Source organism: Daktulosphaira vitifoliae, unplaced genomic scaffold, assembly GCF_025091365.1.
Source record: "Daktulosphaira vitifoliae isolate Bord-2020 unplaced genomic scaffold, ASM2509136v1 Scaffold_2, whole genome shotgun sequence".
NCBI lineage: Eukaryota > Metazoa > Arthropoda > Insecta > Hemiptera > Phylloxeridae > Daktulosphaira > Daktulosphaira vitifoliae.
Genome location: NW_026099573.1, coordinates 12,044,597 through 12,061,638, shown reverse-complemented (window position 1 = coordinate 12,061,638; position 17,042 = coordinate 12,044,597). Strand labels below are relative to the sequence as shown.

At 24.5% G+C, this 17,042-nt stretch overlaps 2 protein-coding genes and 1 long non-coding RNA gene across 6 annotated transcripts in view; all 3 read right to left on the bottom strand.

The window, feature by feature from the left end:
• The window catches only part of LOC126898928 (probable G-protein coupled receptor 158), a 114,206-nt gene that overhangs the window by 993 nt on the left and 96,171 nt on the right, over window positions 1-17,042 (bottom strand). The gene's annotated exons all lie outside the window — the stretch shown is intronic.
• Window positions 1-17,042, bottom strand: part of LOC126898962 (uncharacterized) — a 180,102-nt gene that overhangs the window by 72,767 nt on the left and 90,293 nt on the right. The window lies entirely within an intron of this gene.
• LOC126898915 (CD109 antigen-like) overlaps window positions 1-17,042 on the bottom strand; it is a 61,567-nt gene that overhangs the window by 37,717 nt on the left and 6,808 nt on the right. The gene's annotated exons all lie outside the window — the stretch shown is intronic.

Here is a 17,042-nt window from a genome sequence, read left to right as displayed (position 1 = left end):
CCAGCTATTGACTTGACACAACGTTATTAATGCTGGGACATCTAATAAGGAGGCAGTGTGTCAGTGGCGAACCTGAAATGATTTGTTGCATTTTAATTTTTAGTCATAGTGACCTTTTTTTTTGTTCTTTTCTTTTAAATAGCGATTTAGAGCAAAAAAATTTTGATAAGCAAAAAAAAAGGTAACAATACTCCACAAATTATTCTGTGGTCGCGGTACTTATGTCACTGTCAAAGTTATTTTATAGTTCCATCTAAAAACTGAATGACTTTATGTAAGAGTTCACTACAACACCATAAAAAAACTAAATAATAAATTAATTAACAATTAGGAAAAAATATTTTATTTTTCGTCTTTTTTCATTCTTTGAATACGTTAAAAAAATAGTGTATTATTGGAAATTATTACTAATAAAATTTTGCTGTATTATTATAAGTAATTCTCGATAGTTAAAAAAGAGGTTCTATTGCATTACCTTATTCGATTTTATTGATTGAACATTGGTTCATTGTAAAAAACTGATCTGATTTTAATAACATGATACTCGAAGACTATAAATAACATGGCAAGATGTAATAATGTTGTGGTATAAAATAAATTTGATTTCAGAATTCAATTGAATTAATTTCCGGTTTATCTTTACAAACGTCGAATAAAAATTTCGTCAATAAGATGCCATCGCATTATTATAGAGTACTTTTTATTCTGAGAAAACTATATATGCGTCTACAGAGCCTTTTAGAAATTTAATCAGAGTTTTCGGACAGGTTTTTTGTTGCACCGTATATTCATTATATCGAATTCTCAAGTTTACAATTAACGAAATCATTTATATGTCTTTTTTAAAGAGTAAAAAAAGACATCAATAGGTCTGAAATGCTACTGCTGACTACATTTCACCAGAAACTTCCCTAAGTTAAATTTGTTCATGTTAAATATTTTTTCAATTAATATTGTGTACTATAAGAAATTATCTAAAAATTCTCATACGTCACTATAACATTTTTAATACGTACACTTTAATTTTACACATTAGTAGTGTAATCTTAATATAAAATAACGAAAATTCGTATAATAATGTGTCATTTTTATGACTATTTATCAAATATTTACTTTACATTATATTCGTTTTACACTTCCAATACATTTATGTGAAAATTCTGACATTTTTTTAAAGAGTGCACGTGTTTGGAATGCTCAAGTAAAATTAAAAATAATTACGACGGAGATCGCATTATGCTCAACTGAAGCTTTTACGAACAAAAAAACTTATCTTCTAAGCGGATGACAAATTTGTTTTGAGACTCATTATGATGTATGTTGAATACATGTTCGTCATCGGTATTCCACATTCTGTTGTAGGTTTTCATTATAATAATCAATACCATGTTTATTATTAGCCTTGAAATTTTCAACACCTCCACTTTTAAATGTTAAGTGTTTTCGTACTTTGCTAACATGCTGGAACGAATATAAATACTAACATTTTAGTCATAAACTAACTACTGTACTCCACACGTAATCAATCACATGATACATTTTTATTTAAATTATGCCTATACTTTTTTATCTTCATAATATTGTGTTAAAATTCAGAATATTATTTTCAGAAATCATTCAGTCTTATCGTTTTTTAAGCGATTATACAGCAGAAAAATGCACTTTTATATTTAAAAGTTGCATAATTTATAATTCGTTGAGGTTTTTGTTATTATTTGTTAATTTCGGTAATTTTATTTATTGCCTTATGGGGTAACACAAGAGGTAATAATTGATAACTACAGGAGCATAAAAGTAATTACTTTTCTATAAACAATTAAAAAATCATGCAATTTATTTGTGTCATTTATTACCTATACATCAGCCATCATTGAGGTTGTGTAATAGACTAGCGACTTGTATACTTCTGTTAGTATAAACTTGTTAGGTAATTAATCATTACAAATAAATGTACAAAGATTTGTAGTACGTATGGTAGCAGCAGTATAAAAGTTTAGTTATGACTTTTTGAGTGTTAAATTAACATAAAACTATATAGAATTTTCAGAAATTAAGGAAACGGATTTCTATAGTTCTTATTGTTTCTAATAATTGGCCTGTTTCCTTACTTGCTGAACACCTTGTATAATATTTGTCTAATTAAATAATCAATAGTCAAAATAAATGGTATTATTTTAATCTAAATGTGCAAAGTATACTCTGTTATGAAGTTAGTGTACTGATTTATAATACGTCAATAAATCTTTATGGCAAAAATCAAAGATCTAATAAAAAATCAAAGAATTAAAAACATTGAATTATAATGCAGTTATTTTGTAAATTAAATTAAAATCTTAGGAGTATACGATTACAGAAGTTAACATATTATTAAAATTTCGTATAAAAATCATTGATTTTTTTATTTATTGATTAAATAAACTTATAGTTATCTATAATCTAATAGTATGGTAATAATATAATTAATACACATAGTACAGAAAATCTATTTTAAAACAAATAATGGTAGAAATTTAACATAAAATTACTTTTATCATTTTTTCTAGTACCTCAGACTCAATATTAAAGTATTTAAAAATTTCTAACATTTCTGTACAAACATAAAACATGTTGAAATATATTAACAGTATTAATTTTTATTTGTCTAAGTATATTATTTTTTACTGATTTACAGATGTATTGTTTGTGAGAGAGTGTTATTATAATAAATATTACCTTATTTTTAATCTTTAAAAGTTTTTAAAATATTTTTGTGTTTCTTGGGTCGAGAATGACAAATTTATAAATAGTAATGCTTAACGCTTGCTAAAAGTGTCATCCAAATTTTTAATACCAACAAAGTTTTAAGTAAATTATGACAGACATAATAAATTTGCATTTAGTGACTGAAATTAATTTTTGTTTGGATAAGATCATAGTCGCAACGAATAATTTTATAAAATAATGTTTTCCTCATTTAAAATTATGTCAACGTGAATACTTTGGTAAAATACCTAGTAAACATGATTCAATTTAAAATGTTTTTCGCATGTGTTTGTATCCAGCAGAATAAATTTAAATGGAAATCTGAAGGGTCATTCGTTATACTTGTCATGACCCCTTTATAATATGATTACATCGAATTCGTGGTGTATAAAAGTAATATTGCACACAGTGAAATCATAACAGCGTACTCGGTGACAGTTAAACACCATACACGATTAGTGTTATTTTTTCTTATATTCACTTAAAATGACAAACTGTTGTCTTCTTGTCTTTTTCTTAAGTTCTAAAGATCTTGAACAAATAAAGAATCTGAGTCAACATTACTAATTCATAATTTTGATAATTATAATGAAACATATGGATGCTGATGAAATATTAATTTTATGTGACTTTTGGTTTACCTAATGACCTAAACTTGCCTTGTGTTTTTAATATGGGAACTTAAAATATTAATGCAAAGCGTATTTGTTCTTAAATAATGAACGAAGAAAACCATTAAAACATCTTAAGTTCTATCTTTTGTTAAATATAATTAACACATTTGACTTTGAAATGTTGACAATTTTATTCTAATTAAAGATGTAAATCTATGTTAACATTTATTATTATTTACATCCAATGACGAAATTTGTACATTTTTCTGTTTCGGGTCTAAAAAATAAAATTTTCTTGTAATACAATCACAGTCATATGGTAAATAATGTATAAATATTGGTGTCTGGGAGTCCAGGGATTTGAACCTGCTCCTGTAAATCCACCATTGTTTAGATCTCAGTATTAATTTTATAGTTGAAAAAAAATTTTAAACGACTAACTTGTAAGTAGATAATTTGTGCAAAAAATTAGTGTTTAGTAACTTTTTCTGAATTGAATTTTAATTAAGTATAGATAATTACATAGACAAAGTGCGTATCAACATAGCAAATATATTAATAAAATCATACGTTGTTATTGCATGACACATATAACATTTTCATCTCAATAAATAATTCTATGGCTAGATAGTTTTGAATAACAAGTATGACTGAAAGAGCTATAAAAAAACTTTGTTTAAATAAAATAACGATATACTTGATTTCGTAGTACGTCCAACGTCACATTGTAATTTTCACTTGATATTTCAAACTGAGTAATTCAATCAATTACAGTTGCTGGATTAATATAAATGAAGTTTCACATAAGTAAATGTTGAAGTTATTCAACTCAATAGAATTTCAATTTTAAAATAGAATTTCAGCCGTTCATTACTCAACAAACAATTATGTTAAGCTATCTACATGATTTTAGTGATACTTTTTGGATAAAAAACATTTTATAAGATTCTTAAAATACCAACATTCTAAAGGTTAATAAATCTTAAAAGAATTACATTAATATTGACCTTTTTTGGTGGTAATCATCCTAGGGATTTTGATCATTACTGATTTTCCAATAACGATCTGTTAGCATTCATATAGAATCTAGTGTGTTTTAACGTTTAACTATAGTTTTGATTATTACTGATGACGGATTTAGTTGTTTGGAAATTATTTGAAGTGTTTTTAATGACGATAATCGTTATATCACTAATCGAATATTTCATATCCAATAGTTTACGAAATATCTTTGTGATTCTATAAAAATAGACTGACTATGCGCCGTATGGTTTTGCTATAAGTGTATCTGCTTGGCCATTAAGAAACCGAAAAGAACATTAGTACGGACAAACGGATATGTGCAAAATAATGTAATAATGGTCACATGGGAATTTCTTTGGGTTTCAGACGTTATGCCACAGTCATGTCATCTAACGTGATATCCGCTTTCTAATAATGTCAAGGCCTTAACGATTCTATTGTACTGCGATGACACAGTACAAAAACAATACCTGTAATAATATTCAATTTAATGGACAGTGTGGAGATAAATATTGTTCAGAATTGAAAATCATAGGTAATAATTGTTTACAACCGCGTAGTTGTAAAAAATATTTACCAACTAGAAATCTGCTGAAATGTTAAAAGATCCTACAAAATGTATTTCTAAGTTTCTGTTAAAAGAAAGATAAAATGTTTGATAAAAATCGAAAGTAAATTTGTGTAAATAAAGTTAAAACATCGGTAGTCTGTCGGTGAATTTTTAGCAACTCATTTAATATTAAAGCGTTGTTTAATGAGAATCAAAGTTCATACATATCATAAAATTAGTATTTTGGCTTGTTTCGCATCATATCTTAACTTTCTTATTAGAATTCGCCCTTGCAATTGTGTCAACAACGGCAACGACTTATGTTATAAACTGAAACGTAGCTGTATATACTCTATTTCTCTCTCTTTCTCTATATATATAAATAAAATTTATCATCGTGAAAAATAGTTTAGGCGAAAATTCTTTTCAGAATTGTATTTATAGAATTTCTTGTCGTACTATATATAAATAAATAATGCCTTTTCTTGAAATTTCTGTTCTTCAGCAAACGGAACATTTATTTTTCGTAGAAAACTGATTGTTATTCTGTTTTTTTAATTCTCTGTTATGATAAATGCATTAGTATTACTAGTCAACAATTTTCGAGTACCGAATAATGTTGATCTGGGTCGTATTTTTCTCAATTCAAGTCCTTCGTATTTAATTAAAAGATATATTTTTTAGAAGTCACCAAACGAAAATTTTCATTCAGTTGAATTGATTTAAAGTTTTAAGGATATCTTTTTGTATAAACAATGGGTTTGCTTAAGTTAGATTTTTGACAGCTAATGTGAACTAAGTCAACCGGGATAACTCAGTCTAAATTTAGAACAATATAATTTTACTGCGACATTGCTAGAATAACCATAAAAAAACTTTTCAACGATAGAGTTCATAAGATTTAATGTAGTGTAAGGTATGTTTCAAAAACCAAAAATTAAAGTGCACTTGCTCAAAACTGTAGTTTATTAAATGACTGCTTTCATTTATAACCTAATAAATTATCATTAACATTAAATATATATATATATAAATAACAATATATAAATTTAATTTTCTGTTTAAATTTGTTCTTTAAAAAATCAAACAAAATTTTCTCATTTTCAAACAACTGTAAATTACACACATTATTTACTTATTTTTTAATGTTCCATTATTTAGTATTATGAAATATTTCTTTTTTGTTATGAAATACTTCTTTATTGATACAATATCAATAAAAAAGCCAAACCTTAACACAATACAAATTTTTGCGTATCAATATGATATATCGGTGAATCATATAATATCTTTCTGTTAATTTTTCTATAACAACTTTTTCTATAACAACTTTTTAGTATCACAAAATTGCTAATAAAACTGACAATATTATTGATTTACCTATAATTTTTATGGTATTAAGGTCTAAGATAAAAACTATACGTTAAAAAATTCAATAGTTCAAATTTCTGAAAAAAAAGTATTGTGTATTAAATAGTAAACTTATGATTCATTAATTACACTAGATTATTTCATTATTCATTTTTCTTGAAATAAGTATTATTAGAAATAGATAACCATAAATGCTTTTAGAAAGATATATATATATATATATATTTGGAGAAAGAATTAGTTAGATATAAGATAAAGTATATTGTAACGAAATAGCTAAAATAGTAAAAAAGTAGAGGACAGTTAAGCTAAAGAAAAAGTTAGATTAAGAGTCTGATGATTAAAATCTTAAATAATGTAGATATAAATAATTTTCTTTTCTAGTTATTTTCATGAATAACAACAACAAAAATGATAAGGTGAATAAGAATAAGAATAACAACGAACATCAAAATCAAGAAAAAAACAAATTCGTCAATGTAGTTTCAATTTCGCACCAGTAACTGTCGTTTCGAACAGAAACTATGCAACAAATTATTTATACAGAAAATATATATCTAAATTATTCTTAAAAACTCAAATATTGTTTTATCATTATTTGTTGGTTGAACATACTAAACTTTTTTTAATCATGCAGTTTTTTCATTATTAGTATATTTAAACTACTGTTATTATTCTGTTTGTATTTTATGAATGTTTACATTTATTTTTACAATTATTGCAAATAATTATTTTTATGTATGATAGAGACCATAAAATGTAAACAATTACGATTTTTTTTAAAGCATATAAATAATTATCCATAGTGTTTTTATGAATATTACACTCTATTTTTTGTTTTATATTTTTTTTATAAAAATGTACAAATTAATGTTTAATTTATTTTTATATACCATAGTAAATATCAAGTTTATTGTAAGAATAAATTATTTCTAAAAAAATTTTTTTAAAGTTATACGGGAACTTTTTTTTTGTATTATTATAAATGAATATTACAGTCTGTTAATAAAAAAAAAAACAATAAGTAATAATGATAATATAATAACAGGGACATGAATATTCAGATGAGGATACCGTCTAGTAACATCATCACAGAATTATTATATTTCATACACACACACAAACACACATATATTTATATATATATTTTAAATTATTTGACATTGATCTAAAGTATATATATGAGAGGAGTGGGGTAGATTTAGCGACGCCTTATTTTCACCATGACGCACATATAAGAATTACTCAACATTGTGCATCCCTCTTGTCTATAATTAAAAATAAAATTAACTTAAAAAATAATAATACAAAACTGATTATTGACCAGTTAAAATTTTATTTAGATCATTCTTCATTTAATAGTGACAAAATAATAATAGATTCCATTGTGTGAATAAAATCACTATCATATGAAACGCTTCAATGCAATTCTGTAGATAGTGTTTAATTTTTAGAAGGAATTTTTAAATTATTCCAAAAGCAACATCAACACTAATTTCCTTCATTATTCCTGAATAGTAGTTTTTTGATTCATAAGTATAATATAATGAATACATACTTATTATAGTTATTAAATTTAGTATGAATTTTTTTATTTTATTTCGTATGACATACAAGATCTTGGGTGCTACACAATACACAAATTAATATAACTTAAATAGGGAGATAAACAATAAATAGGTTATTAAAATAAAGTAAAATACATTCAAATAAATAACATTATAAATCCTATATTATTTGTCAAGTAATTTTTGGTTTATAATACGATACTGAGCCATTCAATAGCCAGTTTTATGCATTTGAAAAAGTCATCCATTTCTCCTGGGTACTGTCGAGCCAGACAGTCCTTTATAATGTGGTACCTCTCCGCAATCGCAATTTAGATAGTCCCTTGGTTTTCATTTGTTTAAAAGTAGGTTATATTGTTCTTGGCTAGTACGGATGCTATTAAAGCGGACCCTTATTTTGCGTGGTAGTGTCTATCTATTTTGGTTTTTATCAACGTTTTCTATCCATCGCTGTCGTCTAGAATTATCTAATGATTCAAGCAGGGATTTACCATCATGTTAAACTTGTGTCTTCTTATATTGATCTATAATCGTTACTCTGATACCACTCCCCAGCCGGGTTGATACGATTTTCTATAGCTTTTTGGTACATGCTTCGTTGCAGATATCTTAATAAAGTTGGTGAAACGAGAATATATGTTCGGCTTTTTGAGGGTGCCGAAAGCTGGCAGAGACCCGGGTGACCAGTTTATCGTTGGTGGTTTCTATAGATTTTAGATCGAAAGTCTATTTATGTTAATGTCTATGGTAGATACGTCGTCATGTATAGTTGAAGGTAGGATGATATGTGACTTGATGGACCTTTGACGTAGATTGGTAGTGGTAGTTCATACTTAGGATTTAGTTGTTGGCATACGAGATCAAATCCAATAATTAAATAATTTAGGGCTCAGTTTGATTACACATGAGTTTCTTGAAGAGAAATGACGTTCGCTGCTTCATCCTTCGTAACGCGGGCAAGACAGTCGCATTTGGATTTGGACAGTCCTTTAGTATTAAGTTGAATTATGTTAAAATATTTTTTTTAATTTTATTCAATTCTGAGTACTGCTGAAAATCTCTATACTTGTAGATTAATAAAATATCTAGATATTTGTTATTTATATAACAAACAAACTTTCATATATGATGTTCAGATAATCATTTATTAGTCATCTAAGTAAGATAAAAGTTAATACTATTTTTATCTAGATAAAATATCAAACCTTTTAAACATCACATTTTTGTTTTAGTTCGAATCTTTGAGATTAACTTTATTGAAAGTTTATTTTAAATTTATTTAAATTTACAAAAATTTATTTAATAACGCAAAATAGTCTGTATAGTAAAGTAAAAAATTGTGACTCCTGTAAAATTTAAAAATGCGTGTATGATAAATGCATAATTATAAGTTAAATTCTCTTCTTGAATTCACTAAAATATAAAAACCTTAAAAATCTGATAAGTCAGTTTTAGAAATTGACCAGGGAAATAAAAATAATTCATAATTGCACATAGTAATTTTTGAAATGCAATGAAAAATCTCTTGATTTTTTTGACACGTAACACAAATCATTTTTCTGTTTAAATACCTAAAAAATGTTAAACCTCATTTTTAACTTATCAGCTTTTAAAAAAAAATCACATATATGATTATGAATATAAAATATTATTATTATTATTATTATTATAAACAAATATTCAATATATTTCACAAAACAAACAAATTTTATATTTTAATTTATATTTAATTTTTTCAATATTTTAATTTATATACGACCATGTCCTTACTTAATTTTTTTTAATATAAATACAATTAAGTGTTAATAAATAATTTTTAGGGCTACATAAAGAAGTTATCAATCAGAAAGTAAGTGAGTAGTATCATGAATTTTGCAAATTTGTGTTGTATAAATTCAAAATAAACTCAATAAACTCAATATGCACACAACGTATTGAACATGTATTGTTTCTTAAATCTTATGAAAACTGTTAAAATGTTTTTATATTATATGTATTTTTAAAATTAAGTCAAGCTTAAACTTGATTGTGAAAACACAGTCTTGTATAGTTTAATAAATCTTCTTTTTGTAAATTTCCCGAGTTCAGACAAAATCAATTAACTTAAAGTCCAGTTATGAGAAAAATAAAGGAATATCTAAACCTTGATGTTTTTCTAAATTGCTACCAATTAGAAAGGTATGAGATAATATGTTATGAAAATACTACTATTTTTCTTTAACTGAATATTAAGAGATTATAATCAGAATAATAATTTTTTTTTTAGTAAAAATTTACTAATTTTAAAGTATTTTTAACATTGTATTTTTCTTTAATTTTTTTGTTGGTTTTACTTTAGGATGTATATAACATGATACAAACGCTTAACAATTAAGCAAAATCCTAAAAGTTTTACGTTTTAATAATCTTCATACTTATAATCTCATTAAAAACAATAGCAATTAAAAAAAAAAATAGCTCTTTTAAATTACTATAACGGAAAGTGTGCCTTTATACAATTTATACAATTTATACAGTTATAATAACCAGAACAGCTCAAATTTTTAATAAAGAAGAACAGAATATAAGCAAATAATCGATTATGTTGGTGTTTTTATGTTGATAAACTTGCATCTTTGTCCAAAAAATCAGTCCCAGATTAGTGCCCGGGGAGATGGTCCCCAGAGGTTCACGGATTTTGGGGAACAATTCAGGTATAAAATACCAAATTACATCGTAATTTTTTTTTTTAATTAAAAATTTTTGTTCATCAGTTATAATCTCTTTAATGAATGAGATTAATCAAATGATCACAGAACGCATTTAAATGAAGCCTATCTGCATCATTATTTTGAAAATTTTCTTTTAATCCCAGTAATAAAGAGAAATATCCTAAAAAATTGCAATTCTTAAAAACTTTTAATGTTGATATTTTAAGTTTTCAATTTATATTAAATAAATTTTTGAAAACTGGACGATAATTTAACACTTATCTAAAAAATGCCACAACTCTATTTTGCTGGATTACTATTTTATTTTGCTTTTTTTATGTTTATTATTATGTATAAGTATTTATATAAAAATATTCTAATATAAGAAAAGTATGTGAGTTTAAGTGATATTACACTTTTGTGTTCTTAGCAAAAATTGATTAAAAAAAAAAAATGTATTTAATTATTACCTTAGTATAATGAGCTGCAGTTAACCACTAGTTTTACTAGATTAAGACTAGATTAGTCTACCCCTTGTTTTATAAATTAGCTTCATCATACATTTAGAAATTAATGTTTATTATTTTACGAAAACATTTTTTGTGCGGGAGAAATATATTACGTCCGGCTACAATTTTTTTTTAATTGCAATTATGGAGGTACCATTGCGAAATGGCTAATTTTGTAAGTGATTCTCGGGGCCCATTCTCGCTTTTGTCCGACCCTGAATAATAGTTAATTTATGACTTCTATATAAATTATTTATTGTGTGTTTAAGTTAAAAAATGAATGATTTATTTCAAAAACGGTAAATTTCTTCTCAAAATATAGAGAACAGAAATTTTTCAATTATATTTTGAGACTGTTAATTGTTTAAAAAATAAAAACTGATTTAATAAGCAAAGGATTCATGTGTTTAAAACTATACTTGAAAGCTTTCTCACTAAAATGTTTATGAATACTATTTCTGTTTTTCAGCAAAAATTAGATTGAACTTTAGATATTATCTGTTGATTACAAAGGATATTAATATTACAAAATTAAATTGACGTTGTAGACTATTTGCCGGTGATTGATGGAAATGACCTCTTAAAAATAATTTCAAAACTAAGAAGTGTAAATTTTATTGTTAACGTTGTATAAAAGACATATTGATTATAAAATGTATGGATTTATTTTAGTATGTTTACATTGAATATCTATTGGGACAAATATAATACTTCGTCTTTTTGAGCTGAATGAATGTTTTTTTTGTAGTTTTCCAACGTTGTTTTAAGATTATTATTAACTGTTCAAAAATCCACTAAAAATCAAGACTCACTTTTTTATTTGTTTATCTTATTGTTTTCATTATTTTGAGTTAAATGATTATTTGATATAAACAGTACTTCAAATATTAAGAATATTAATATATATTATATTATACTTATATATATCATTATATAATTTATTGTAAACGTATTACACGTGTAAGAAAAAATATTAAAAACCATTAATTTTACGTTTTTTTTGTAATATGTATTATATTAAAAAAAAAAAAAATGTTGAATGACACCATCCATTAATGCCTTTTAAAATAGAGTAAATGTTTACATATGTGTGACACGTGTTTCTTTCACTAAATATTTTCATTTATTATATTTCAGTTAAAACTAAAAGTTTTATATAAACTGTGAAATATTTAATTCTAATAGATTTAATACTCTTGGTAAATGCCTAATTCATTTAAGTTGAATTTAATATATATTTACAGTAGTTTTAAACAATTACTTATTATGAAAATGTGGTATTTAATTTTTTGTTATAGGGATTATGATTTTGAAAGTTATTGTATGAATAAAGAAGATATATTTTTAAGAACTTGACATATGTAATAAACCTACCTTGAACATTTAGGCTCAATTTTTTATGTATAACTTAAATAAGCCAACAAATATAAATTTGTACATATCCTGACGTTTCATTGATAACACAAAGCGGTACAATTTTCATGTACTATCAATGTTAATTTAATTTACCTTTATACTTAATAAACCACTAAGGACTTTAACATTACTCGTTAAGTTCTTAAGAGATAATTTCTTTCAATAATGTATTGCACATGTTTTTTTTTTTTCGTAGAAGATATTGTTACAGTATACAAAAATACAAATAAATTAGTTTCATGACATTTTATTTAGGGGAATCTCTAGATAATATTTTATTCTAATGAAAAATTTATTGCTAAAATCAAACAGTCGATTTATTTTTAAAGTAAAATATTTTATTTAAACAGCCTTTTAAAACTTATAAAACGATAGCGTAAAATACATCAATGTAGGTAGTAGTTATATTAAAAAGTATTTATGCGTATTTAAAAATTAAATTATTTTCTACTAGTGTGTGTGTGTGTGTTTCTTTTTACGCTTTGTAGCTCATTAAGAGCCACAGCAGCCTTCCCGAAAAAGAGGTCCTTAATCATGAATTCTTGGTTAATTCATCGCCAGAGAAAGGGATGGCGACTTTATTTATTGAAGTGATCTCTGGCTCAGCAAAGGAAGCCAACTATGGCTGGATTTTGTAGCTGAGACATTGCATTCCTCTTAGTGTGTTTTTAGTTCAGTAATTTATGTGTCATTAGTTTTTATGTTAAACTTAGGATGTATATTTTTCGGGAGAAAGTTAAAATCCAGTATCAAAAAATGTATTTTTCTATTCAAGTTTTAATTAAAAAAATTTAAACAATATAGTTTTGAATGTTAAACATTGTTATTAGTAAAGAATTCCTATACCAACTGTTATTGAAAGGCACAAAAATTTTTTTAGTCATAACAAAATGTTTATTATTTTAGTTGTCCTGCGATCAATTTTATCACACAAAAATGTTGACAAAATTGAAAAATTCATTTGGAAATATCATCGATAAAATGTTAAATTGTCTAGGCTTTAATATCATACCTTCTGCAATTGAGCATTATTAAGAAATAACCATATTTCATGGTCAGATTTAATCTTATGAATGATTTTATTTTACGGCTATTTTTCAAAATGTATTGTTAAATAATTATAGTACTTTTTATATTTACTTTGAAACAATTAAACATTTTTTTTACGAAGTATAATTAATTGAATTGATATTAACATAAATATAGTTTTTTTTTACAATAGAATATTAGTATTTTTTTTTTAACTCAAATATATAAAATTTGATAGTGTACGTTTCGTTGGTCTAATAAAATATGACTCATTAATCCAATGACGTTTAAGATTTTTACTCTTGGTTTGTATTTTTTTTTTTTTGACAATGGTATGTATATCTAAAGTTAAGTGTTAAGATTGAAATATGAATAATATTGCAACTATTATTTAACTGTGAGTATAAAACGTAAAAGGCACAATTACAAATGTACTCATCAGACGAAGGTGAATATTTAGTCATAGTGTAAATAACGCCTAAATAACACAATAGTGTTTTTGTTAGTAACGACACATTCTTCTGAAAATATATGTTTTTAAGTAATGCGATTTATACAGACGTTTTGTCTAGTTACATTTTTATTTTAAATAGTAACTACCTCAAATTATCCTTAACCTTTGTATAGCGTTTTCCCCTGATGCCAAAAATCACGAAAATAATAGAAATAATATAGTTATATATACGAACGCCTGAAAATTTATATATATACATCTAAAATAACATATATATTTTCTAGACTTATTAATGAAAAGTCAATATAAGAATTCTGTATTAAAGTTTATTAATTAAATGTATACATTTTATACTTGTTATATTAATAAAAAGCTAATATTAAAAAATTACTATTTGTAATATAAAATCATAGTAAATAAACTAAAATTAATTAATAAATCTAATTAATTGTCTTAATGTGACAATCGTAATCTAACTTCTAAACCACGCATGTTTAAAATAATACAAAACAATATTTTCACTGTATAACATTTTATAATTTTTGTGACTTCATTAGTTATTAAATTAAAAATAAAATTTAATTAGAATAATATAAATTTTTTTTAATATTGTTAAAATAAATCATCTCCCAGGAAAATATATATTTGGAGATGAACTACATAATAGGCTATTTTCTTAATTGAGTTTTTATTTGAGAAATTAAATTTGAGTCGCAGGAGTACAATACAACAATTGTAACATTTTTACGGCTTTTCACCGGTATGTGTTTTTATATGATTTATCAAATTAAATTTTATTAAGATTTATCTTAAAATTATAAAAAATACTTTTGGTACAAGGGCGATGTACCCATGCTAAATAAAATTTCATTTTATTATAGAAATAATTGACCATCTAAAAGTAAGGCTTTAAAAACAATATCAAAATTCAAAGATTATTGAGAAATATTCACAAAAGACTACATTTAATTTTAGAGAAACTTCTTAACACATTTGAATTTTTTTTTATAGAACAATGATTTGTTACATTTTAAACTAAAGCTATGAGAATAAAAATACATTAAAAATAATCTAGCTGTAATAACAGAAATATATTCAAAAATTGAACTTATTTCATTTAAGTTTCATATTTTACTAACTAGTGTATGCTTGAAAATACAGATAACGACAATACAAAACCAACTAATAGCAGACACGTAAAATAAAACTGAAATTAATAAACTTATCTTAGATCAAATGAATTGAAAACATAATAAAAATTACAAATTTTTTAAGCTTACTCAAGTTCATCAAGGACTGGATTTTTTTCTGTAGAACAATTTATACTACACTCATTCTACGCTCTTCTTTCTTGTTGAAGCTGTAAGAACAGTTAAAGAAATAAATTTTGAAGAAGAGGTAGAGGAAGACCAAAAAAGAGATGGAGAGATGTTATTGAATTCAATATGAGGACAGCTGATATGAGTGTAGATGATGTGGTAGATCGTGTCAAATGGAAGTTTAGGATAAGGGTGGCCGAACCTAAGTAGTTGGGATTAACGTGAAGAAAATGAAAAAAATTGGTCATTAAAGCGAAAAATCATATAATTATTTGTTAAATTAGACAATTTCGTTATATTTTCATAGTAACAGAATGCTTACATATGTAAGCATTACGCTACTAATTATAATTTAAAATGATATCATTCTAAATTATTTCAAATTAAAACTTATTAAATGCAATATATGAAAATTAAAATTGTTGCCATGAATTTTTTTCTATGTGTAAAAAAAACTATTAAGTCAAAAATCATATTGTTTTTGGTAAATATGTTAAATTTTTAAAAATCGTTTCTTCTACTCATCGAAGAGGTTTATGACAGTGATTTTAATCACTGTCAGATTTTATAGAATTCTAATAAAAAACAGTGCATTAAGGACGTGTCGTAGTTGGGACAAACTAAAATGATATCTTTCAGTAATTAACATCACTATCATAATAAAATGTTTCGATGCGAATCTGTTTAACGCTTAAAACCAAAAGCTTAAAAAAAATTGTCCAAATGAATGTTTTTTTTTTATTGCGATTTTTTTACTTTGACGGGTAATAAACGTTAAAACCTCAATAAGTTTTTTTTTATCATTAAGTACTCATAAAAAGCTTTAAATTAAAATGAGAACAGTGAGAGCAGAGAACTTTTATGCACTGATATAAAAATACGCATACCATCATAAAACCAATACCGTCATAACTTTGCAAAGTTTTAACTTCCAATAAGAGTTACTTTTGTATTACAAATAGTCATGTAAATTTTTAGAGAGTACCATCTTTTTTATATAAATAATAATAAAATAATTTCAGTTACACCAGAATATTAAAATCTTATTTTTTGTGATACGATTTTGTTGTATTGATAGTACGATATATTAAATTCTTTTAGATATAAAATTACTAATTTCATATAAATTACTAATTTAATACTGTACTTTTGTACAGTATTATTACTATATTATATACAATTATATTACTCTATAAAGTATGAGTATAAGTGTAAATTATTTTAATTATTATTCATTGCTATTAATATTTATACAATGAAAATAATTTCTACAAAAAAAGTTTACCTACATATACGATTTAACATCATTCAAGTTTCAATTTGGAATTCAAAAGTGTTCTTTTTTGAATTCATCAAAGTAGTTCAATTGTTATTTTGATTGAATAATTGAATTATGTAAAAAGTAATTATTTATTTTATAGTTCAAATTGATTAATAAATATAAATAATCATTACTTTTCTATTAAAATAAAATATAAAGGTGAATGATAATGTCTCATAACATGTAAAAATGTAATAACATAGATTGTTTATTTAGATAGAATAAATAAATTAATTCATGGAAAGATAAATTATTAATAATGTATGTTATAAAATTACACAGTATTGCAGACATAGCTCACATTTGATGAATCCTTTATTATCTTATTTGCTGCTATATCCCAACCGATGTAGTTATAATTTTAGCTTCGATGCGAAGCTGAGAAGGTATTGGTTTTATTATGATGTGTTTTTTTTTTTTTTTTTTTTTTTTTTTT